This window comes from Lutra lutra, chromosome 1 (assembly GCF_902655055.1).
Source record: "Lutra lutra chromosome 1, mLutLut1.2, whole genome shotgun sequence".
NCBI lineage: Eukaryota > Metazoa > Chordata > Mammalia > Carnivora > Mustelidae > Lutra > Lutra lutra.
This window is the reverse complement of record NC_062278.1, coordinates 20,463,555-20,489,008: the sequence shown is the minus strand read 5'-3', so window position 1 is coordinate 20,489,008 and position 25,454 is coordinate 20,463,555. Positions and strand designations below refer to the sequence as shown.

General features: G+C 36.0%; 1 pseudogene; it reads right to left on the bottom strand.

The window, feature by feature from the left end:
• Positions 1-25,454, bottom strand: part of LOC125092955 (uncharacterized) — a 91,977-nt pseudogene that overhangs the window by 65,085 nt on the left and 1,438 nt on the right.

The following is a 25,454-nucleotide window of genomic DNA, read 5'->3' as shown; positions in this document are numbered from 1 at the left end:
CTTTAAGGACTTCACTCTTGAGGATCCAAAGTCCTTACAAAAGCTTCCCTAACCCTTTAGGATCTGACCATCCCCTTAACACTTTTCCCTGCACACAATCCCAAACCCCCATCACTTATCTGATGACTTAAACCCTGACACAGAGACTCCTCTCTTCTAGCCCTACTAGCTTCCTCACTATCCTTCGAACATATGAGAACCCTCCTGCCTTAGTGCCTTTGGACTTTCTTTACCATCCTTACTTTTATTTTTCCCTAATGATTTGCACAGATGCACTTCTTTAGAGCTTTACTTAAATATCACCTTTGTGGGGGGGTCAAGTTTAAACTCATGACACTGCATCATACACTCCGGGTGCTCCTTATCTGTTTCCCGTATTTTTTTAATCATAATATTCCAATACAAGCTACATATTTGTTTATATCTATTTGCCCATTTAGGATATAGCTTTCTGTGGACAAGGACTTTGTCCTTCTGGTTGGTCTAGAACATTGACTGGCGATCAGTCAATATGTCTACAAGGATAATGGAATCCTTCTCAAAAACAATTGCCCAAGTTGTTTTTTCTGATGATTGAAATCAAAATAAGTAGCTATATGTTTATTGTATCATTGCTTAAAATGATATCTATAGACTGCAAAAAAAAAGGTTGTATTGTAGTAAACATGATATTTTTCTGACAAAACTTAAACTTATTCTTTCTCTGCTCCTTGGAAGTATGAATCTTTTGTAAAGCCTCTTGGCCAGTTTTACAACCCAGCACTGTCCTTCTCAAGGACTTAAGGTTATCCCTTTGAAATGTTATCACCAAGGAAGATAGGGCCTCACTTTGCCAGTCTGTAGGAGGGTAGAACTTATTTTCTAGGAGCAACCTACTCCAGGTTGTAAAAACTACCTCCTGAAGATAAAAAAGGTTTACTTTTGTTTTAGATAAAACCAATTAATAAATTAAGATGGCTTATTATCCCAACCCTCACCCCAGCCTTTGTCTCAGAAGAGATGATTATTAGGACTGGGTCTTTCCTCTCTGTCCCAGGTTGCTGGCAGAAGTGTTATAAGGAAAGCAGTTTCCTTGCTCGTCTTATTGATGAGGAAGGGTGGCTCACCATAGGACACTCCTGGGAACTACTTAACAAATATTAATGTAACAAAGTTATAGGACTGGTCAATTGAAGTTTACACTTCCTTAAAATATTTTTTTTATTTCTGAAATTAATATAAATGCTCATTTTTCATAGAAATGAAAATTATTTAATCTATATACCATAACCTATATATGAAATCTAGAAAACACTAAATTATATATAGCGATGTTGAGGAAAATATGTTTTTCCAAGTTCCTTTATTTTTAAATCTGGCACTTAATGAATTTGGTCATATAGGAATGAAGTTTCTAACCCATTCTCATCAAATTATTGGTGAGTGTTTTATGAAAGTAGAAAGTGCATGGATTCTGTATGAAACTCCATTGACAGCTGGAAAATTGAGTAGTTCAGATACTGTTATACTACTTTTTTTTCCTCTCTCTCCTACTTTTTCATCCATCTTCAATATAAACTCCAGTGAGATTCTTTAAATTTTTTTTCAATTATGTATTTATCTCTGAAACTATCCCTCTAGCCCTGTAATCTCCACTTCCCTTTATATCACATTCACTTACATTCAACTATTTGATTTTCATGCTCAAATTCTCTGAAGTGAATGGTTTCTTCATATTTCATGATGTGATATTGTACCAGTGCATTCACAACCTAAAATTGAATTTTCTATTTTAACTCTGTAACACTGTAAGTGCCCAGATAATCTTCCATCTATTATTATTTCTTATTCCCTTAAGGTATTAATCATTTTCAAATATCCACTCCTCCCAGCTTTCTCTATTAGATTTTTATTGTGATTTATTTATTAACTTGCTATTGGCCACAAATTAATTTTATATTGCTTTCACATAAGGGGCAAGGAGGGACAAAGATGTAGCATTTAAAATCAGTAGGCTTAGTTTGTTACTGATGCAGACACAGAAAAAATACACAAGAAAATAATATGTTCTACTTATTTATGCTGTTATGTTTAAACCTGAAGGTGAGAGCATTCATTCTTATAACTTACTACTTATTACCTATCACCTTGGAGGTCTGACTCCACTAGTTTTTCTTTCCACCACTCTCAGATTTGAAGTGTAAAGAGGATTTTTAAATGGAGTAAAAGATTTAAAAATAATTAATCAGTGTTCTGTGTCACACATTCAAGTTATTTGTGCTTTCTGTGTCTTTGAGCTATTTTACAACTCTGTAAATGTAGAAAACTGATAATAATACAAATGAATTTGCCCACAGAAGTACTAAACTATTGAGTCCAGTAGAATGCAATTGATTATTGTTTTGTGGATAGACCAGTTTTTGAATATATTTGCAAATTCATTTCAGCATTACCTCACTGCATACAAATGTGAGGTTTTTAACTCATTGTAACATCTTACTGTTTTTCTTATTAATACATGAATTAAATTAAATCATTGACATATTCATTTCATATTTGTATGAGATTCATGACTATGCCCTCTTTTTAAACTTATTCTTTAAGAAACATTAAAGAAAGACAATGCATTGCCTAATGTTAAGACAAGTTGCTTTGACTTAAGAAACATGTGAACCAAGCACTCTTTATAACCTCCTTCATGATTCAGGTAATAGGGGTTCCCTCCCTCTGCCCTGTGCCAAAAGGTAAGCAGATCTCAATCATATTACTGTTATGGAGAATATTCTAATAACATCCAATGTTTTTAGTGTGTGTGTGGGCCCACATGCTTTCAGATGTTATTGGAAATTATTAAGAGAGATGAAACACTATTTTATAACAAATAACCCAATTACACAATTTAATAAAAACCCAGTCAACTTTCCTGTCTTCACCAAAAATCCCTGCTGAAATATTTTCTGGAAATCATCTTTTCTTTTTTATCACTCCCACAAAGCAACCAGTCCTGTCCAAGAATTTTTTTCATGTTTACCTCCATCAGATGTCTCAAGTCTTTATTATGTAGCTGCAATGTTCAGGCAGAAATTTGGAGCCCGCCCAATCTCCAGGATTTGGAGGCTGCTTACATCCCATTGAGAGCTAATGTAAGCATCTTCCAACAAAAATGCAATATTCCTGATAGTGCTGGAATTCATTATAGTTTACTTTACAACAATTAACTTTCTACAGATTTATCCTTAGTTTTATAACATATACGCCATTATTCACATCAATAGCATTTATTACAGAAGCTATACAAATACATATCACCTGCCAGATTTGGAAAACAATTTAAAAAAAGATGACTTAATTTCCCAAGGCCACAGAATGGTTGTCAAACTAACATTTATATTTTTCATAAGGATATTTACATTGATTCTTTTTATAGAATTCAATAAAATACTTTCATTAAGTGAGAGAAGAATGTTACCAAGAAATCATCCTGTCCTCTTTCCTTTGCTCTATTGCCTCTCCCGTTCCATTCAGTCTCTGTTTTTCAACTCTGCCCTACAAACATCTCATAAAAGCTATTCATTCTTTCCATTCCCCTGCCACTGGACTCAGGCCACCTGGATTTTATGATCTGGTTTCCTATAAATACCTCCCTTACTCTTCATTTTCTGTTCCTGATTATTTTACAGGTTCTAGTTTTCTAAAGCACGTAGTCCAGACTCTATGTTATAATAAGACTCTTCTTGTCCTCTCCTCCAACTATCTCTGAATGGTATCTAATGTACCCATTAGATTTTAGAGCATTCCCCAGTCAGTTCACACTGGGGCCACTTTCAGATGCATCAGGTCAGGACAAGATACCCACCTCATAATGCAATCTTCATACACTAAGTTAAACAATCTCAGTGCTTTCTTCAGGTATCTCCAACTTCTATTTTTTCTGTTTACTTATCCTTCCCTAGAGGTTCTCCTAGCTGAAGTGCCACTTTGATCCTCTAGGAAGCCACTGTTGAAAAGAAGTTAGGAATAACACCTGTGAAAGCTAAGGGAGCAGGAGACAGAATAGGCACATTGAAAGGCACTAGACCACAGTGAGAGGAAAGGGGAATGAAGATGATGGCACAAAGAGAATCTCAGACTCTGATGCAGACCTAACAACATACTAGGCTACCCAGTTAGAAACTCCAGAGCAGAGACTACCCAGGGAATAATTTCTATGCTGAATAAAAATAACCAACCCATAGTACCTCCACTACACCTAAGTCTGGACTTGGGCTGCTCAGGTGAAGTGTGATTGGCTTGAAAACTGAAGTAGGTTCATCCCAAGGCTGCCAACAGTGTGAGATAACTGCACTCATTGAAGCTGAAAAATAAAATTCTTTGTTGAAAAAAGACCTCACTGGCACATCACCTGACACCTTACCAGGTCAGCCTAAGACTTCTGTCCTTTATGATTTGGTACATTTAAAAAAAATGTATTTTTCTCTGTTGATCTGGTATAGCATGGTGTTTGGTTCATTCTAGAGATCTGTCTCTCAAGTCTGTAAGATATTTTATACTATTCCTAGAAATTGGCAGATATCTCAATGTAATAGTTTTTATTCAACTTGAATGGTAACCTGTTCAAGACTGACAAACCAAGAATCAACCTTTGGGATCATCACATTAATACTCTATTGTGAAACTAAGTCAAACCACCCACTGATCATCTTCTATGAGAAACTGAAATCAACACAATGAACAGCCCATCTCTGGTAGCCCTGTGTGGTAGAGTAGAATATAGTTCAAACTATTCACTACCCATTACTGTATATTCTTTTACTCCAGAGCCCTTCCACATGGAAATATTATACTTTATCTCCATTGACAGGCTTAGACATACAGCTCACTTTTGAAGATGAAATATCAGAGGAAGTGACATGAAGTACTTCAGAAGAAATGTTACAGAAGCTATCAGACAGTTTACCTATTACTCTTTAAATTAAATATTTTTTTCTCTTCCACAAGACTAACAATGATAGGGGCTGTTCGAAAACCAAATTTAAGAAAAGATGGAAAAAAACAACCACAAAAACTCATGCTATCCTGCAATACACAGAGTGTGAGGTAAAAATAAACCTTTATGCTTTTTAAGCCATTGAAATTTTGTGAGTTGTTTTCTATCAAAGACTAACCTAGCCTAAGACAACTGATTTACTTTGCCTTCACTGGTCATCTTTGGGGTTTTGGTATGATGTAACATGAGTGTGTGTCCTGGGCTAGTTTCTTTACATCCCAGGTGTCATCAGTAAAACAGAGTAAGAAAGAGACCTACTTCATATTGTGGTCATCATAAACAAGTGAGTTCAAACATGGAAAGTAATCAGAAGAATATGTGGAACATAATGAATGTTTCCACCACTTCCATCAGTGTTATCAGATCTTTCACTGGTCTTCCCACTACTCCCACAGCCCTATCAGAGATATTGGTTCAATTTTAATTTCCAATTCTGCCACTTATGACATTTATCACCTAGCATAATTTCTTTAAACAGCCGAGCCTTGGTTTTTCCAGATAAATTACTTCATATATATGTGTTTTTTTTTTAATTTTTTTAAAATTTCTTTCCAGTGTACCAGAATTCATTGTTTATGCACCACATCCAGTGCTCCATGCAATACGTGCCCTCCATAATCCCCACCACCAGGCTCACCCAACCTCCCACCCCCTGCCCCTTCAAAACCCTCAGATTGATTTTCAGAGTCCATAGTCTCTCAAGGTTCATCTCCTCCTCCATAAGTGTGTTTGTTTGTTTGTTTGTTTTTTAACATATATAAAATGACAACATATCAGACTCATTTTCTGCCCAGGTGGGTCCATTTTCCAAATATTTTGATAAATCACTGGCTTCATTTTGGTATTAACTTCTAATGATTATATCCAGTGATTTTCCTTCCTTCCTTCCTTCCTTCCTTCCTTCCTTCCTTCCTTCCTTCCTTCCTTTTCTTTCTCTCTTTCTCCCTTTCTTTCTTTCTCTCTCTTCCTTTCTTTCTTCCTTTCTTTCTTTCTTTCTTTCTTTCTTTCTTTCTTTCTTTCTTTCTTTCTTTCTTTCTCTTTCTTTTTTTTTTCTCTCCTTTCCTCTTAGAGTGATAAAAGCAATACAAACACTCCCAAACATTTCAGTTCATCTTTCTGGATATCCTCATATTGTATTTTCCTAAACTTTCATGTATTCTTCAGTCTAAACAGAGCTCTAAATGAATCATTTTAAGTATCAGCATTTCTGCTATAAAGGATATACTACAAAGTTGTATGCTAAGTTAGCAAACACTTTAAAATATCTGAAATGGTCATAAGTTATGAAGCCTCCAGGAAAATTCTTTTTAGAAGCAATTATTCCTATTGTCATGTTTTCAAGGCTGGAAAACAATGTGAGTTCTCACTCGCTCTCTCTCTCTCTTCTTAAACCAGGAATGATTAAACAAAAAGACAACTTTTTTTTGTTAGAAATCTTAGAAATTTTGTTACCTTATTTTTTCCCACTTCTCTCTATTCTTTCCACATAAAGTATCTTTCATCTTCCGTGTATAACATTGATTTTCATTGCAACCTATACACAGATTATATATACATTATTACTATACATAGGTTATACATACATTGTTACCAAAACCAAAGCAAAACCAAACCAAACCATATTTTTCAAAAATATATAATTCATCATTGAAAAAAAGTAAAATACAAAGTTTGATTTTTTTAAAAAGATTTTATTTATTTATTTGAGAGAGAATGAGTGAGAGAGAGCATGAAAGAGGAGAAGGTCAGAGGGAGAAGCAAACTTCCCAAGGAGCTGGGAGTCCGATGCGGGACTCGATCCTGGAAGTCCAGGATCATGCCCTGAGCTGAAGGCAGTCACTCAACAAACTGAGCCACCCGGGCGCCCCAAAGTTTGATTTTAAGTTAGCTCTTCAGCTAGGCTTTTTAGATGTTAAATATTTTTTATTATTCCCTGACTTTCAGTCCTCCTTGAGCTCAATTTCTCTTCAAATTCAGTCTACCCTCTAACAATGTCAGAGTTACCTTCATAAGAATTAGATTTGATTATTATGCTTTCCAGAGTTCAACCTCCATAGACTCACTAACATTAATAGGCTAAAGGTAGAAGTACTTCACATGAGCTATTTGTAAAATCTTTCATGAATTTCCTTCTGCATTTAATTCCTAGGATGTCACCTACTTCTGCTTATTCTCTAGATCCTTCTCAGCCTCCTTTCCTTAGGCCTATAAATATGGAAAGTGTATTCTCCACAATCTGACCCCTCCATCTACACTCCTCCTTTTGTAATTTTCCCATTTAAATCTTAACTGCTCACTGTTTTGGGTTAATAATCATCTACAGCCCTAAACACTTGCCCGGGTGTTACTTCTGTGTTTTTAATGATCTGGTCAGTAGTTCCTCATAAATGCTCTAACAGCACTTTATATTAATTGTGTTTAAAAGACAACTCGAGGGGCGCCTGGGTGGCTCAGTGGGTTGGGCCATTGCCTTCAGCTCAGGTCATGATCTCAGGGTCCTGGGATGGAGCCCCGCATAGGGCTCTCTGCTCAGCGGGGAGCCTGCTTCCTCTTCTCTCTCTGCCTGCCTCTCTGCCTGCTTGTGCTCTCTCTCTGTCAAATAAATAAATAAAATCTTAAAAAAAAAAAAGACAACTCGATTACCACGTACCATTACCTTCACCATTACCCCACAAAAATATTTTCTCTTCCTGCCTTCCTTGGATCCATTGTTGGTTCCATTAGTATCTTAATGCTTAAGTTTTATAGTTATTATTGAACTGTGAAACTGGAAGAAATCTTATCACCAAGCCATCTCTCAGAATGTATCAATTTCTCCTACAACTTTGACTTTGGCCAAAGTATCTGTGAACTCAGAAATTATAGGCTAAATTGTATATTTACATATTTTCTCAGTATAAGATTGCTAACTTTGCCAAGAAAGAGTTAAAAGCAATGGCTTTGATTCATCCTTCATTCACTGCTTTTTAATTGTTTGTTTATTTCCATATTCTACCATTTCAATCTCCCCGTATTCCTCAAATGCAAATTTTCTTTTCCTTTTACAGTTTCCAATTTCAGCCATATTCATGGATCTCTCCCTGCACTATTGCTGCTCTGTCTCAGATATAAAAGAAAGAGTATGCCAATGAGTATTCAAGAAAACAATCTGAGAGACTGGAAACAGTAGCTCACAGAATTTTCTTCCTAGTGATTTTTTATTGTTTTTTATTGTTGCTGTACTGAATTGCAAAACCTTTGTGTTTTATAACAACACAGATTTATTATCATTCACTTTTAGAAATCAGAAGTTCTAAAATCAATATGTGTTTCTTCCAGAGGCTTTTGGGAAAATCCATTCATTTGCTTTTTCCAGCTTCTAGAGCCTGCCTACATTCCTAAGCTATTGGTCTCCTCCTTCATTTTCCGAACCAGCAATGTAACATCTTCAAATATTCAACTCTTTCTTTGTGTCTCACCCTCTATGTCTCTGACTATGTCTCTCTTACTCACAGGCTCCTTATCAAGTCCAAGTTGGTGAGAAGGTATGCTGTGAACAAGTACTGTGATCTGGACTCATGCCAAAGCTGGAGGCCCTATCTGAGACCACAGATTTCACCACTAGTGGTTTTTATGGCTTTAACAGGGCTCTTTAATATGATTTTTCTGATAAATGGTGGGACATTTCTGCTATTAATTCCTGGAAAATAACTTTTTCAAGGCCCTAGTCTCTTGGAGGAGATTCTTATAGTCACATTGCTCTGTTAGCATTTTTACCAGATCTTTCTGGGTATCCTCATCTAATTGAGAATGCAGTCTATTACATCTTCTTTCAGTTTTGAGTAGAATATAATTCCCTCTAGAATTTAGGGTTTTGTTTGTTTATTTTTTAAAAGATTTTATTTCTTTATTTCACAGAGAGAGAGAGATCACAAGTAGACAGAGAGGCAGGCAGAGAGAGAGGAGGAAGCAGGCTCTCCACTGAGCAGAGAGCCCAGTGCAGGGCTTGATCCCAGGATCCTGAGATCATGACCTGAGCTGAAGGAAGAGGCCTAACCCACTGAGCCACCCAGGCGCCCCTGTTTGTTTATTTATTTTAATATTATTCCTCTTAGTTTCAACTTTTTTTCATATCTTGAAACAGAGTTCTGAAACCCAGACATTTGATAAGTACTTAACAAATGTAATAGTCCCTTAATTAACTTTTCTATCCCCAGAATTCCCCCCCAATCATTGCATCTTTTATGCTTTTGCTTGTTTAAACTTCTTTGATAAAATGTTTAATGTCTCCTTAACCACTTTCAAGGGTTCCTCAGCCCAGCAAATAATATCCAAACTCCCTGTCATTCTATGATCAGAGGACCTTCTATGATCTGTCCTCAAAACTATCTTTAGAAATTTAACTTCCATATTTCTCTACCCAGAACTTGTTTCTCACAAGAGAGATACAGCACATTTCTAACTTCTGGTTGTCATTTAGTTCAGATTTTCAAAGTTACCACTTGAAAATTTTGTACAGTCAATTGTACCAGGTAAGAGTCACTGCACCTAAAATGGGGTCTCCTCATTATACACAACTTCTGTTAATGAAGTTTGATAAGCTAACCATAAATAATTTAAAATATTTAGGTTGTCCATGTTCCTCAGGCTATGGGAATCAGGAACATAACTTATAAGCTCATGCATGAAAATCTTCATCAGTAACTCATTCCTTCTATATAAACCTTTGTAGTCAGATGAGAGGTCAATTCTATATAACATAGTAACCAGAAAATGCCTTCAGATTCTTTAAAAAAATTAAATTTCTTTCCAGATTAAATATGACCTTAATATTTATATTCACATTTTGAAACTTGTCACTCTAAAAATAATCAATCTTCCTGAAAATTTTCAATGTTTCAAAAGGTGAAGGGATGGCAGAACTTTCTATCATATGTCTCTTGGACAAGAGCTGGTCTCTGAGATCAAATTCTTTTGACTGTTCTCTGTAAATGTTCATATATACAGTAGATCTATATATAAAACCAGTAGGTTTAATTTTCCCTCACACTGTTCACAAATCATAGTACAAATTGCCAACTTGTCATTTATGTCCTTATCTTACTCACTGATAGAACCAGAATTGAACCTGAGAGAATACCATAGATGTTTAGCTACCCATGCTATTCATCAAAATGCCTGCCTAGAAAAAAGAAACTCATTGCCATGAGAAATAATACTTCAGTTTTTCAGACCTCCACTGAGAGAAAATATCCAGTGTTCACAAAATTCAGGCAATGTAAATTAACAATTTCTCCAGCTCCTCTTGTTCAACAGTAATAAGTACTCAAGGGAGTACATAAGTATCCTTGGAAAATAAACAGGAGGTTGGTGATTTCTGCACAAAATCTCCTGTGCCTTAGGAATGCCATTTAGTTAAAAATAGTATTCAGTGACTGGCCTTAGTGATATATTTATTCTAAACTAATTTAAAGTACTTATTATTTAAATCTGGGGTAAATATGATAGACTAGTCATTCCTAAGATATAAACTGCCCTTTCTAACATAAAAAATCCTTTATAGAATTATTGAAACAGTTAAATGAAATTGAATTCATCTTTATGAATCTACAAAGCTTGCTATTTATTTATTTATTCATTTATTTCTGAGAGAGAGAGAAGACAGGAGCAGGGAAGGGGCAGAGGAGAGAAAATTTCAAACAGGTTCCATGCTCAGCCTGGAGCCTGATGTGGGGCTTGATCTCACAACCCTGAGACCATGACCTGAACTGAGATCAAGACCTGGCCCTTTAACCAACTGGGCCACCCAGGCACCCCTTTTCCATTGTTTTAATGACAGCAGCAGTAACTGTCCATGTCCTGTCATGGAATGCAAAACCCAGGGGATGGATAGTAAGACAAGGTCTCTACATGCATGCACTCATCAGGAACCATTTCAATGATGACAGCATCATCAGATTTCAAGAATTTTTAGCCATTTTCCAGTTAGTTTCTCCTCATAAAGGAAATAAATTTTCTTCTTCAATTCACCACCGTTGCAAGCAATGTGAGTTGTGTGACTTTTTTTTTATTATTTAAAGAAATTCCTTATTAACCATATATGGTTCACAGATGTTCTTTAAAAAAAAACTTTCTAAAGGAGTATAATCTTCATGAATAACTTCAGCTTCACATCATGAATCTTGTTTAAAAAAAATAAAGTGTTGGGGCGCCTGGGTGGCTCGGTGGGTTAAGCCGCTGCCTTCGGCTCAGGTCATGATCCCAGGTCCTGGGTTCGAGCCCCACATCGGGCTTTCTGCTCAGCAGGGAGCCTGCTTCCTCTTCTCTCTCTGCCTGCCTCTCTGCTTACTTGTGATTTCTCTCTGTCAAATAAATAAATAAAAAATCTTTAAAAAAAAAAATAAAGTGCTATAATTTTTTACCCTATGATACTTTCTAAATAAACTCTTAAAAATCAGGTGTTTATTTAAATATTACAGTAAAAATAGACAACAAATTACAGTTTATATTTACAAAAAAAGCTATAAGTGCAAACAAATTTATATACATAAATATATATGTGCACCTGCACAGGTGCATAGCCATCATCGATTTGGCCTGGATGGTTCAGGAGAATTATTTGAGCCTTGAAGTTAGCTTCTTCTCTTCGTGGGTTTTTGTTTGTTTGTTTGTTTGTTTTTTTCCCTATCACAGCCACATGTCACAATGGATTTCTCTGACAGACACATTCTTGACATTGGAGCCCACATTTGTCCCCAGGATGAGCTTTACTCAAAATTTCATGGTGCAGTTTAACAGAATTTACTTCACTTGGAATGCTGACTGGAACAAAGGTGACCACCATGCCAAGTTTTAGAACACTAGTCTCTATTCAGTCCACAGAGACAGGACCAATACCACCAATTTTGTAGACATCGGAGGGGCAGAAAAAAGGTCTTGCAAGTTGAATAAGTTGGTAGAAGGATGCAATGCAATGCTTCAAGCAATGCAGTTCCATTGGCATTTCCATTTTTATGGGTGACTTTCCATTCCTTGAACCCAGATATGTTAGCACTTGGCTTCAACATCTTGTCACCATTTCAACCAGAAACTGGCAAAAATGTACCTGTATGAGATTGTACCCAATTTTTAAAATGCTGGTGTTGATTTCTGTAACATTTTTTTCCCATATATTTTCCAGCTGAAGGAATCCATTTTCTTAGCAATTAGTTGTTCCACACTCAGTGTGTAAGCCAATATCTGAATGGAGACACCTGAGTCAAATTTATCAATCTGCATGAATCTTCTTGGAGCAACCTGCTTCAAATTCACCAATATGAGCAGCAAAAAAAAGAACAGTACAATCAGGGGCGCCTGGGTGGCTCAGTGGGTTAAGCCGCTGCCTTTGGCTCAGGTCATGATCCCAGGTCCTGGGTTCGAGCCCCGCATCGGGCTCTCTGCTCAGCAGGGAGCCTGCTTCCTCCTCTCTCTCTGCCTGCCTCTCAGCCTACTTGTGATTTCTCTCTGTCAAATAAATAAATAAAATCTTAAAAAAAAAAAAAAAAAAGAACAGTACAATCAGCCTGATACATGCCTGTAAGTAATCATGTTCCTGGTAGTCTCTTTGTCCTTAGATCATTGGTAGTCACATAATGCTTACTGGTCTCAAATTTTCACAAAGACATGTCAATGATGATAAAACATTCACATTCATCTTTCAGCTTATCCAAAACTTAGACATCCTTGAAGAATCCTTTCCTATTGCAGCATCCTCCTTCTCCAATTTTTCAGTGATTCTTTGTTGATCCACCGCATTTGTAGATCAGATGGCCAGTAGTGGTAAACTTCTTTGAATCTTTGGGTCCGAAGTTGATGATGTTAGTATAAATTTTTTTTCTTTTCCATTTAGGCTTAGATTTAGTGGTGGCTTTCACAACACCTGTATTCTGGTAGCAAAATCATTGTGACACAGATGGAAAGGAAATATTTTTAATCTTTCTAGATTCCACCCATGGTCTTCTAATAATGACATGTAAACATGTAATCTTATGCATAGAGATAAAGTTAGATTTTATCTTGTCTGTAGGTGTTCCATCTTATCTCCAGGAAAGCCTGGAGCCATGGCACTAAACTTGACCAAGAGAGGGATTAAATATACTAAATAGTAGTAGGACCAATTATCTGTTACTTAGAGTCCACTCAAATATCCCTGGGTGGAATCCTATACTAGTTTACTCATTTTCATTACAAATTTATAGGTGATGATGACAATGACGATGATGATGATGATGATGATGGTGATTTAGTTATATAGCTTGGTTTTTGTGGGTTTTTTTTAAGATTTTATTTATTTATTTGACAGATAGAGACCAGAAGTGGGCAGAGAGGCAGGCAGGGAGAAAGAGAGGGGGAAGCAGGCTCCTGCGAGCAGAGAGCCTGATGCGGGGCTCGATTCCAGGACCCTAAGATCATGACCTGAGCTGAAGGCAGAGGCTTTAACACACTGAGCCACCCAGGCACCCCTATAGCTTGGTTTTAACTGCAGACTTGTGTCTAGGCTCCTTGAACCCAAAGTAATACACATATTTTGATGGTACCTTTGCATGCTCTCCTTTGTCTTTATGCAGTTGTTTGTAAATACTTAGAATATCTAATCCTGTGTGATAGCTGCAGTTGGCAGGAAGAATAAATGAAATTTTTTCCTGATACTGGTTTGCCTCTGAGGCCACACCTTATTTGAGGCCACACACATTGATGAGAAGACAATATATTAATGGAATTTGTAGATCTAAAGTTGGACAAATAACTAAATTAGGGTTTTTGTTTGTTTTGTTTTATTTGCTTTTTTTAGTTTTAAAGAGAGAAAATTGATCAAGAATTCTTTTGGATTCCTTGGGGTATTTTAGTGAAAATGTCAGAAAATGGAGAAACAAAACTTCAAGACTGCCAGAAATCCTTTTTAAAAGGATACATGGGGTGCCTGTGTGGCTCAGTCATTAAGCATTTGCCTCAGGTCATGATCCTAGGGTCCTGGAATCGAGCCCCACATCGTGCTCCCTACTAGGCAGGAACCCTGCTTTTCTCTCTCCCACTCCCCCATCTTGTGTTCCTGCTCTTGTTATCTCTCTCTCTCTCAAATAAATAAATACTTTTTAAAAATAATTAAAAAAATAAAATGCAGAGACATGATTCCAAAAGGGAGTCAGGAAGACATACCACCCTTTGATACTAAGTGGGATTCTGAGACACCAAAAATTATTAGGAATGCTTGTACATTTGGATTCATTTTATGATGAAACCAAAGTATCACCTAGTCTTGACCAAGTGCTATTCATGCTTTGCTAAAAAGTACTCCAACTGCTTGGACTCCTTCTAACCCTACTGTTGGGAAGGCAGGATAATTTGTGGTAAGCTATTAGCTCAGGTTCTTCAAATGAGATTCAGTTGTGGGAAAGTATTGGAAATTATTTTAAAGAGAGAAAACAAGATTAAAATACTGAATAACTTTGAGACAATTAAGCCCGTGGAAGCATTTCGATAGTTCATTCAAAATGAAATAAAATAGGAGATAGATGAGGCAGCTATAAAAATTTTAGTGGATTACAGTAAATATTAGGTGATCTGAATGGTAATCAACTCCTTAGACTATAAAGGGGCTAGAATAGATTCACTTGAATTTTCCTAGCCTAAATAATTTTTTTTCTAAATTTGTAATGATAACAGAAATACAGAAACTATGGTCTCTTCAGAACAAGTACTGATTAAAATGGTGTGAAATAAAAGAGAGAATTATGATTCTGTGTGATGGCTTGATAAGGGTCCCTTGACACAGGAATAGGAGAGACCATTTATACTGATATAGATTAAATGACTGAGGGTGATAAGAAAACTCTTGGATACCAGTCCACACTATACTCTTAACCCAAATTGGCTAATTTTATTAATTGCTAATAAAAAAATTAAAGGATGACTTGTTTCTGTTAGAGAATATGATGATACAATTCTGGAATGCTTAAATGTAAAAATGACTCAAGGTAGAAATCAATGAAGGGAAGTATTATGTTCTAATGCATTACCCCTATCAGAAAGTAGTATGGGAATAGATGCAATGTTTGAATGTGGGATTTTTTTTTTCTGTACTTAAACCATTAAGAAAAAGGAAGCCATGCCAATCTGCTTTTCACTTGTTTAAATGTGGTATGCTGGATGGAAATCTTTAGAATTACCTAAACCCACTGAGGTGATTAACTCAAAACAGTATAGGATATTTGGGTGTCATCAAGGGATTTTTGTTGCTTATTTAAGGATATTTCAGTTTCATCTGAACTAGTACCCTAGAGGTTTTGTTAAATATTCTGAGGAAAGTTAATAAATCCCTGGAGTTTACTGTAGAATATAAGGAATTAGGCAAAGTGGTTGCCTTATAAGTATGCTGTATTCAGTGTGGTTTAACAATTCAAAGTAAACAACATGCTAAAGGATATCAGCGTTTTGTGAACAATTTCAATGGGGTTTTCTTCCCCAATTCTTATTTCAAAAGGAAGCCAAACTTAGTTGTATCCATGAGGATGAAACCCAACAAATACTTGCTGTATTCTCACACAGATATAGATTCTGGTGTTATTACCAAATCTCCATGAAAAGACTTAGATCTGATTAAATGAAAAATTTAAAAGACTGTTATTCATCATATTGATGATACAATGTTGACAACTCAATCTGAAGGTCAAGTGGACTGAACTAAATGCTGATAAATCAATATGGCCACCACAGGGTCATGGATTAACCTAGCTAAACTACAGAGTCAAGCACAAATGATAAGATTCTTAAAAATTACCTGGACTGGACACACTAAAGATATACCTCAAAGAACCAGAAATATTATTTTCTCTTTCATCTCCAAAATGAAAATAAGAGATATGAAGATTGATTGGGTTGCTGGTCTCTAGAGAAATCACATACCACAAGTAAAAATTTCACTAGTCCCTTTTCACAAAGGTACCAGAGAAAAAGATGAATTTTAATAATGTTATGTACAACAGAAGACACTCAGAGTTTCAAAGAACTCAGACAAATGGCTTACCAAGTCTATTCCTTGGGGTAGTACAAGCCCAGTGCTCAAATGATGTGTCAGCCACTTGCTCTTATGCTGTCTAGAGCCTTTTGCAAAAGCTCATATCTGTTACCCAGCAATAATAACTGCTGGGATTTTGGAGTAAAAATTTCCCAGAAGCTGTTGCTATATAAATTTCCTTTGGAAGACAATTTTAGGTCTGTTACTGGGCTTCAAATGAAACTTTCTGTTATGGGAGGACATAAAATTATTTTGAGACACAAAATACCTCTCATGTCATGGATTATGTCAAAACAACATTCCAATAGAGAGAGAAACACACAAAGGAGTTGGGAATGATATATTAAAAAACATGCTACTGCAGTACCCATCCCATACATGAACAGGTGGCTACCATACCTGTTTCCATATTAGATCCACCTGAGGAATTATCTAACTCTGCAGTTGAATAGGTGTGTCGCTAAGAGCACCTAATAAATGATGCTAAATAAGCAATAATGTTCACATATGGTACTTCCTAGGATCTTAGTCAGAAATAAAGCTATATTGTATCTGGTCAATGGCTGAAGTTTGCAAGAAGACTTAAAAAGTAAAACCACTAGGTTATCAGAATTAGGAGTAGTGTCCCTTGTGGCATCTGAAGAACTAGATAAAAATAATAAAACAGTAAATTTGTACCAATTCTTAAGGAGTACCTGATGAATTGGCAATATGGTTCATAAAGTGTGCCTTAAATTATTGGAAAATAAAAGGAGTCCTAGTATGTGGCAATATTATGAAAAAAAGTATGGTTTTGAAGACAACAAATCAAAGATGTATATAATGAATATAAATAATGAATAATGAATACAAATATATATATATATATAATTAGTTATGTGTGTGTATGTGCACACACATATATGCGCACACACACACACTTCAGAATGGAACTGAACCTAAAAGACAGATGTTCTTTTTCACTCTTTGGAATTGATCACTGGAGTACATGAGGTGAATGGTCATGGAGCCATTCACGTTTAAAAAAATGGCAGAGAAAAGCTACCCCTCACTGTCCTTAGAACCTCAAAAATGTGTCTAACAATTCTTCTCTTTGTTCAACAGGACCCTGAGAAATTAAAATCACCAAAAGCACCCTGAGGGAATCCAGGCTGACCTGCAGCTAACTAGGGGATGATACTGGCAAGTTATCCATGGCTCTAGTCATGGGTCTTAACTGGGCTAAAAATTCATTCTGGGTTTGGAATTGTATATTCAGTAAATGAAGGAGACACCTCAAACACTATTGTCTGCAAGAGAAAATAAACACTTTTTAATGTGCAACCCTTTAAGTCACCTGAATAAGAAACTTACTTTACAGCAGGTAGAGTACAACCATGAGTTAAGAAACATCATATACAATGGACTTTTCATAAGCCTTCCACCTACAAGGTAGTGGTCTATTGGAAATTTGGAATGAACCATTGAAAGATCTGGTTACAAAATTGGAAGGTGACTGGAGGCTGAGCAGATAGCTTGCGTGATAGAAATGATTTATATGTTAAAACAATGTGTGGAGTAAAAGAGGATTTACCGTCATATAGACTAATGATATAACAAGGAAAAATAGGGAATAGATGCTGGAACCTGATGTAAGAATGAGCTTACATGAACTTATAACCTCCTCTTTCTGCTTCTCCTCCTCCTCCTCTTCTTTCTTTCTTTTTCTCCTCCTACTCTCTATTCTTCCTCCCTGCCTTGCCCTCCTCCTGCTCCTCCTTCTTTTTCTCTACATGATCCAGCAGTTCTGAGACCTAGATTGCAATTACTAATTCCTGCCAAAAAGAAAAATCTGTTTCTAAACATGACATCATGACAATTCTAAATATTAAATACTTGAGTTCTGAAGAAATAATGGGGTGGTTTTTCCTTCCTGACACCTATCTAAATTGAGATTAATGGTTCTGCCTCTTCACCACCTGGTGGACGAACAGTTTCATTAGCCAATATTTTTCCACCCCTACATGATACATCTGGGAATGGACAAAAGAAGAAATATTGACAGGTCTTATGTTGTGGCCAGATCTTTGAGTCAGTACCCTTGCTAAACTTGACAGTTCTACCCAAAGGGAGTTTTCTGGGTGATATTTAATAATAAATGGAAAGAAATGGACCTGGATGTTGATTGAACAGGAGCAAGAAACTGGTAATGCAGGTTATGGTAATCACATTGGACAGTTTTGGGGGGATAATCTACCGTAAGTCTTACATCTCAAGCACCTACAAAGGATTTTATTTAACAACAGAGCCATGGACCATTATGCAATTATTGACTCGTGTTATAATATGTTAAGAAAAGTACCTAGCTAAAATGGAACTAAAATATCTTTGGTATTCAAGTTATTGTAATATTCTCTGTTCCAAGATTTTTGAGAATAGAAGCCAAAATTAAGGTAAAGAATACTTAGCAAACTGAAATCAGTGTTAGTTTAGGGAAGACTTAGTTGGTTCACAAGTGCACTTTTTGAGTACACTAAAAAGAGTTCTTTGGATTACTCCAACTAAACTATATTTGGTAAGCAACAGCTAGCCATATGACATTCTGCTGAGGAGGTCAACTTTTCTGGTTCCAAGATAAGTTAGTAAACTGTACTTAATACTAAACTCACTTACAAAAATATATTTGGTGGGTAAGACAAAATCATCTGAAACATTCTAAGAGAAACTTGAGTGATGTTGGCTCATGTTTAAAAGTTGTATAATGAAACAAATTTGTCTTTAATGAGGAGAGAGAGACTGAGGGAAAGGACTCATGAGCTTCTATTGACATTTAAAATGCATGATATTTTAGGAGGAAGACAAAGGATACTAAGTGGTCTGAATAGAGGATATCCTTTTACCAAAAAAATGGATTAAAAAACTCAACAGATTGTTAGAGAGCATACACACTGACCTGAGAAGAGCTATCTTTGTATGCTCATCTAGATGAAAGTAGCAATAGCTCAGGGAAAATGGTCTTTGACTTTGGCAGGAGAAAGCACAAGGGATGAACTTATGTGAAATTTTGGCCTCGGTAGTCTGTGAAAATTTATGGATAATATATTTTGCATAAATGTTTTTTAACTTTGAAAGTATCATGAATACATTTAAGAAGCAAGTTTACCCAATATGAAATTAATTAGAACTGACACCTTTTAAACGTGTCTAGGATTCTTAGTAGAGGTCATAAGACTGTGATTGTTTAAGGAAAAATTCTATTGGAAAACTATGAATGTGTAAACTCTCCGTATGAGACAGGAAACGTGAAACTTGGAACCTGGAATTAACTGACAACTGGATCTACAAATGATTTAACAACCAAAACAATACCAGTATTGATGAATTGGGAGATTGAAATGATTGCTTGACAACATGCTTTTCCAATGGAAGATGACAGACTAGAGAAAATGTGGATTTATTCAGTAATTACTACATTAAGTCCATATATTGATTCTTTCATATATTTCAAATTTCACCACTGAAAAGAAGTAAAAAGTTGTAAGCTTGTGCATTGCACCCACGTTTGAACCGACATATTCAATAAATTAAAATTCTTCTTTAAAAAGCATTACCAAGATCTTATTGGGTGATTAGTGTTCTGATGCTTATCCTTCTACCTTTTTCTACTTTATATGTATATTTATGTGTTTATTTATTTTTAAATGTTTTATTTATTTGAAAGAGAGAGTGGAGTGGGGGGAGGGAAAAGAGAGGGGAGACTGGATCCTAAACAGATTCTGTACTGAGCTTGGAGCTGGACATGGGGCTCTACCCCATGACCCTGGGATCATGACCTGAACCAAAACCAAAAGTCAATCATTCAACCAACTGAGCCACCCAGGCTCCCCATTTATATTTATTTTTATTTTTATTTTTTTAATTTTTTTTTTTAATTTATTTGACAGACAGATCACAAGTAGGCAGAGAGGCAGGCAGAGAGAGACAGGAGGAGGCAGGCTCCCTGCAGAGCAGAGAGCCCCATGCGGGACTCGATCCCAAGACCCTGAGATCATGACCTGAGCCGAAGGCAGAGGCTTTAACCACTGAGCCACCCAGGCGCCCCTTATATGTATTTTTAAAGACACAAAATGAGAAGCGATGATGTTGAGATATGTGAAAGTAAGAAAGCTAGGCAAAGGGACAGGGGGTTGACTAAGAATGGAGTTAACCTACAACTTTATGGTGGTTGTTTTGTGATTATCATCAGGGATGCATGAAGCCATGAAACCAGGATATTCACCTGTGGCCAAAGAGGGATGGAAATGTCTTATTGGTGATGTAAAATATACCAATCAACGTACAAAATTCCTCTGTAAGCATTATCTCCATGTTTGTTTACATAAGTCATTAAAAATATATAGACAGATGCATTTCACCTAATTTATAGTTTCAGCTATGTAAAAAAAAAAGAAAGAAAGAAAAGAAAAAGAAAGGAAAAAAGAAAGAAAGAAAGAAAGAAAGAAAGAAAGAAAGAAAGAAAGAAAGAAAGAAAGAAAGAACGGAAGGAAAAAAATAGGGAGTAAAAAGCTTCCTCATTAAACTTGTGACATGGATCCTTTGAGACCAGAGTATGTCTTGGTGGTTCACCATCCAGAGACAAAGTTTGTCATCTGCAACTGAGAATGGATCCTTTGGAGACTTTAACTTTAACTACAAGTCCTGGATCTCCCTAATGATCATGAGTGCTTTTTTTCTCCTGCTGTCTCTTACCATATGATATCCTTCACATTTCTTTCTTAAAATATTTATTAATTTATTCATTTGACAGAGAGAGTGTGTGCAAGTGGGGGAAGGGGCAGAGGGAGTGGGAGAGAGAGAATCTCAAGCATACTTCCCGCTGAGCACAGAGCCCAATGCAGATCTCTATCCCTGTACACTGAGGTCATGACCTGAGCCCAGATCATGAGTTGGATGCTAAACCGACTGAGCCACCCCAGTACCTCACATATCCTTTACCTTTTTTAAAGTTGTATCTGAATATCCCCCTGAAGTCTTGTGAGTTTTTTCAAATATGCTTTCCTGTGAGGTTGTTATATCTTACAAATTTAACTACTTACAAATTACAAATGTACTCTATGTTTGCTCTTGTGTCTTGGATATATTTTCAAATTATTTGATCTATAATGCAAACCACTAACTTAAACACTTAGAAAGAAGGTAATGAGAAATGATCAGTGTTGGGCACCTGGGTGACTCAGTGGGTTAAAGCCTCTGCCTTCAGCTCAGGTCATGATCCCAGGGTCCTGGGATCGAGCCCCGCGTCGGGCTCTCTGCTCTGCAGGGAGCCTGCTTCCTCCTCTCTCTCTCTCTCTCTCTCTCTGCCTGCCTCTCTGCCTACTTGTGGTCTCTGTCTATCAAATAAATAAATAAAATCTTTAAAAAAAAAAAAAGAAATGATCAGTGTTCTTGATTATCAGGACAGTGTAAGAATAGGCTCTGAGCAAGGGAGGAGTGGCCTTGGAAGTCCTCTGCTCTAGATCCAGGAAATAAGAGGGGGCTTTCTCCAGAGATGTAGAAAGAAAGAAAGAAAGAAAGAAAGAAAGAAAGAAAGAAAGAAAGAGAGAAAGAGAGAAAGAAGAGAGAGAGAGAAAGGAAGAAAGAAAGAAAGAAAAAAAGAAAGAAAGAAAGAAAGAAAGAAAGAAAGAAAGAAAGAAAGAAAGAAAGAAAGAAGAGACAGGGAGGGGGGGAAGGAGGAAAGAAGGAAGAGAAAAGAAAGAAAGAAAGAAAAAGAAAGAAAGAGAAAGAAAGAAGGAAAGAAAAAGACTTATGGAAAGTTACAATTCTTTTTATCTTCAGTTTGCACTATTAATTTCCAACAAGGTCTGTGATAAATTATTCTTTCCTGCTGGAGTGGTTCCATCTCATACATGATAAACCCTGATTCTATCCCTGCTTTTGTATTAATTTAATTAGTCATGCTACCTTAAGATAAGTCATTTTTCTTCCCTGAGATCTCAGTTTCCTTATATACAAGATAAGTGAGTTGTAGCAGATAGGTATCAGAGACCCTTCATACCCAACATTGTAAAGTATTTTGTGTTTCAAAACTCATGCATATCTAATCCATAGCAGACACAAGAACATTGGAATAATTTTAGTTTGTTCCTGCATATAAATATTTTCACACTAAGTAACCCAGTACACCAAAGTTTATGCTTTCTAGATGTTGTTATTTTAAAATCATATTTGACATAAAAATGACTAGCAGACATAAAAAAAAAATGGTCAACGTCATTCATCATCAGTGAAATACAAATCAAAGACATAATGAGATATCACCTCACACCTGTGAGAATGGCTAAAATTAATAACTCAGGAAACAACAGATGTTGGTAAGGATGCAGAGAAAGAGGAAAGAAAACGTGTGCAGCCACTCTGGAAAATGGCATGAAGGTTCCTCCAAAAGTTAAAAACAGGGACTCCTGGGTGGCTCAGTGAGTTAAAGCCCTCTGCCTTCAGCTCAGGTCATGATCCCAGGATCTTGGGATCAAGCCCTGTATTGGGCTCTCTGCTCAGCAAGGAGCCTGCTTCCCCCTCTCTCTCTTCCTGCCTCTCTGCCTACTTGTGATCTCTGTCAAATAAATAAATAAATAAATAAATAAATCTAAAAAAAAAAAAAAAGTTAAAAATAAAACTACCTTGTGTCCCAACAGCTGTACCACTAGGTTATTTATCCAAAGGATACCAAAATATTGATTCAAAGGGGCACATGCACTCCAATGTTTATAGCAGCACTCTGCACTATAGCCAAAATGTGGAAAGTGCCCAGATGTCCATCACTGATGGATAGATAAAAAAGATGTGGTGTGCATACATACCCAATGGAATATTACTCAACCATCAAAAGAACGAAGTCTTGCCATTTGCAACAACATGGGGTTAGAGCATATTTGCTAAGTGAAATAATCAGAGAAAGACAAATGACACTTATGTGGAATTTAAGGAACAAAACAGATGAACATTGGGGAAGGGAAGGAAATGTAAATTAAGATAGAGGGAGGCAAATCATAAGAAACTTAACTATAGGGAAAAAACTGAGTGTTGCTGGAGGGTAGGTGGGTGGGGGGATGGGGTAACCTGGTGATGGGCATTAAGGAAGGCACTTGATGTAATGAGCACTTGGTGTTATATGCCACTGATGAATCACTAAATCCTACTCCCGAAATTAATACTACAGTGTATGTGAACTTACTTGAATTTAGATAACATCTTGAAGAAAAAAGAAATAAAATAAAATTATATTTGGAAAAATTAAGGAAGTCATGTAGGTCAGAACTATATCTTCATTTACTTTAGCTGTTAGGTTGTATGCTGAGTGATTAGAGATACAAAATGTATAATGGGCAGCTTCTGTTTTATTTGCCCATCTAGTTAACAGAGATAAGGCAACTCACTGTTCATTTATCATGAAAGTGAAAAATGAGACACAGAAAATATCCAGATAAATATATAATACTAGTGTATTAGAATTCTCAAACAAACAAAGAAACAAACAAAAAACAGAACCAGTAAGAGATATATATATATATACCTATCTATTCCTAATTCTCTTTCAGAGAGAGAAAGAGAGAGACTGATTTATTATAAGGAACTGTCTCAAATGATTCTGGAGTCTGACAAGTCCCAAGACCTGCAGTTGGGAAGCCAGAGATCCGGAAGGGCTGCTGATGTGTGAAAATTGAGAAGCAGAACAGTGCTCCAGACTTTCAGTCTTTAGGTAAGCAAGTTCAAGACACAGGAAAAGCAGCTGTTTCAGTTTGAGTCTGAAGCCAGGAAAACAATCTCCTAAAATAAGAAATGAATGAAAAGTCCCATTGATGATTGAAAATGAGACCAGATATCAAGCTGTAGCTATTCTTCATCGCTCTGTCACAAGAGCTGTTGTAACTAATATGCTTCATTCTTTGAAGTTTTAATACATCAGTTTTTTTTCTGATTATAACCACAGTAATAGAAATGTTATATGTGTCACCAAGTTCAGTTTCAATAATACTAAGACACTGTTAGAGAAAATAGAAAAAATATTTTTTTAAGTCAGTGTATTAATATAAAAAAAACATTATTTGATTATTTCCCACGTATATCTGCACACTTTGCTTTGGTAAGTTTGGAAAAATAAAAAGCTCTGGGATTTTTATACAAATTTCACAGTATAGATTCACAAAACAAAACCTTGTAACCTGTTTACTAGAAAGATTCTACATAATATGTTGATGGGCTTTGGTTTAGATATTTACAACTATTTATAATACATATTTTTATAAAATATATCTTCATAATGAAGTACGGTTCCTGTTTTAGAAAACCATTTAAAGTAGAAAGCTTGGGGTGCCTGGGTGGCTCAGTGGGTTAAGCCTCTGCCTTTGACTCATGTCATGATCTCAGGGTCCTGAGATTGAGCCCCACATCAGGTTCTCTGTTCAGCAGGAAGCCTGCTTCCCCCTCTCTCTCTGCCTGCCTCTCTGCCTACTTCTGATCTCTGTCTGTCAAAAAAATAAATAAATAAATCTAAGAAATAAATAATTAAATAAAGCAGTAAGCTTTACAAAGCACTTGAGCAACTTTCCTTGATCCTTGCTAGTCACTTGGATTTAAAAGTTTTATTAGGAGTTTGTGTGTTGAGATTTCTGTCAATACATTATTGTTTTAATCATTACAGAATGAGTCTTTCTGGCAAGTTTCAGATTTTTCCCAAGAATCAGAATTATTTTTGTAAAGAAAGATGTTTGCAGTGAGAGATATTTAAGACAAAGTGGGAGTTAAGTGTTCAATAATTGTATTATCTTTGAATTGCAAAGGGTAGAAATAAAAAGCTTTGTTGTAATATGAGTGGAATTTTAAGTAAATCAACATTGATTCAAAATAAACTTCTTTTTTTTAATTATTATTTGGAAATCAGGTCTCATATATTTCCCCATGTATCCATTTGATAGATTTCAGGCTTAAAAAAAAAAAAATCTCCAATTCTAGAAATTTCTTCCTTGTCTCAAGCCTATGTATAAATGCTTTATTTAAGTGAAACCTTCTTTTTCGCTCCAAAATTATTAATTTCATTTAAATATCATACAGTTTCAGGTATGTCTAGTCATTTCATAATTTTAAAATAGTCTTCTTTAAATTTTAGCCAGTTCCTCTGATGCACTTATTATCTGTGACAATTAATGTCATTATATCTTACCAGCTGAGGCATGAAAATTTCTTATCAGCTTTTAGTATGAGGATTAGAGGAAATTCTAGTTGCAAACTGCATACATCAACTGATAAAAACTGAACTTATTTAATTTGCTTATTTCTTGCTAATGAAGCCTAGGGTCATTAGGTAATCTGACAGATACTATAATTAGTGACATGCTTATCTTAATAATAAAACAATTAGTA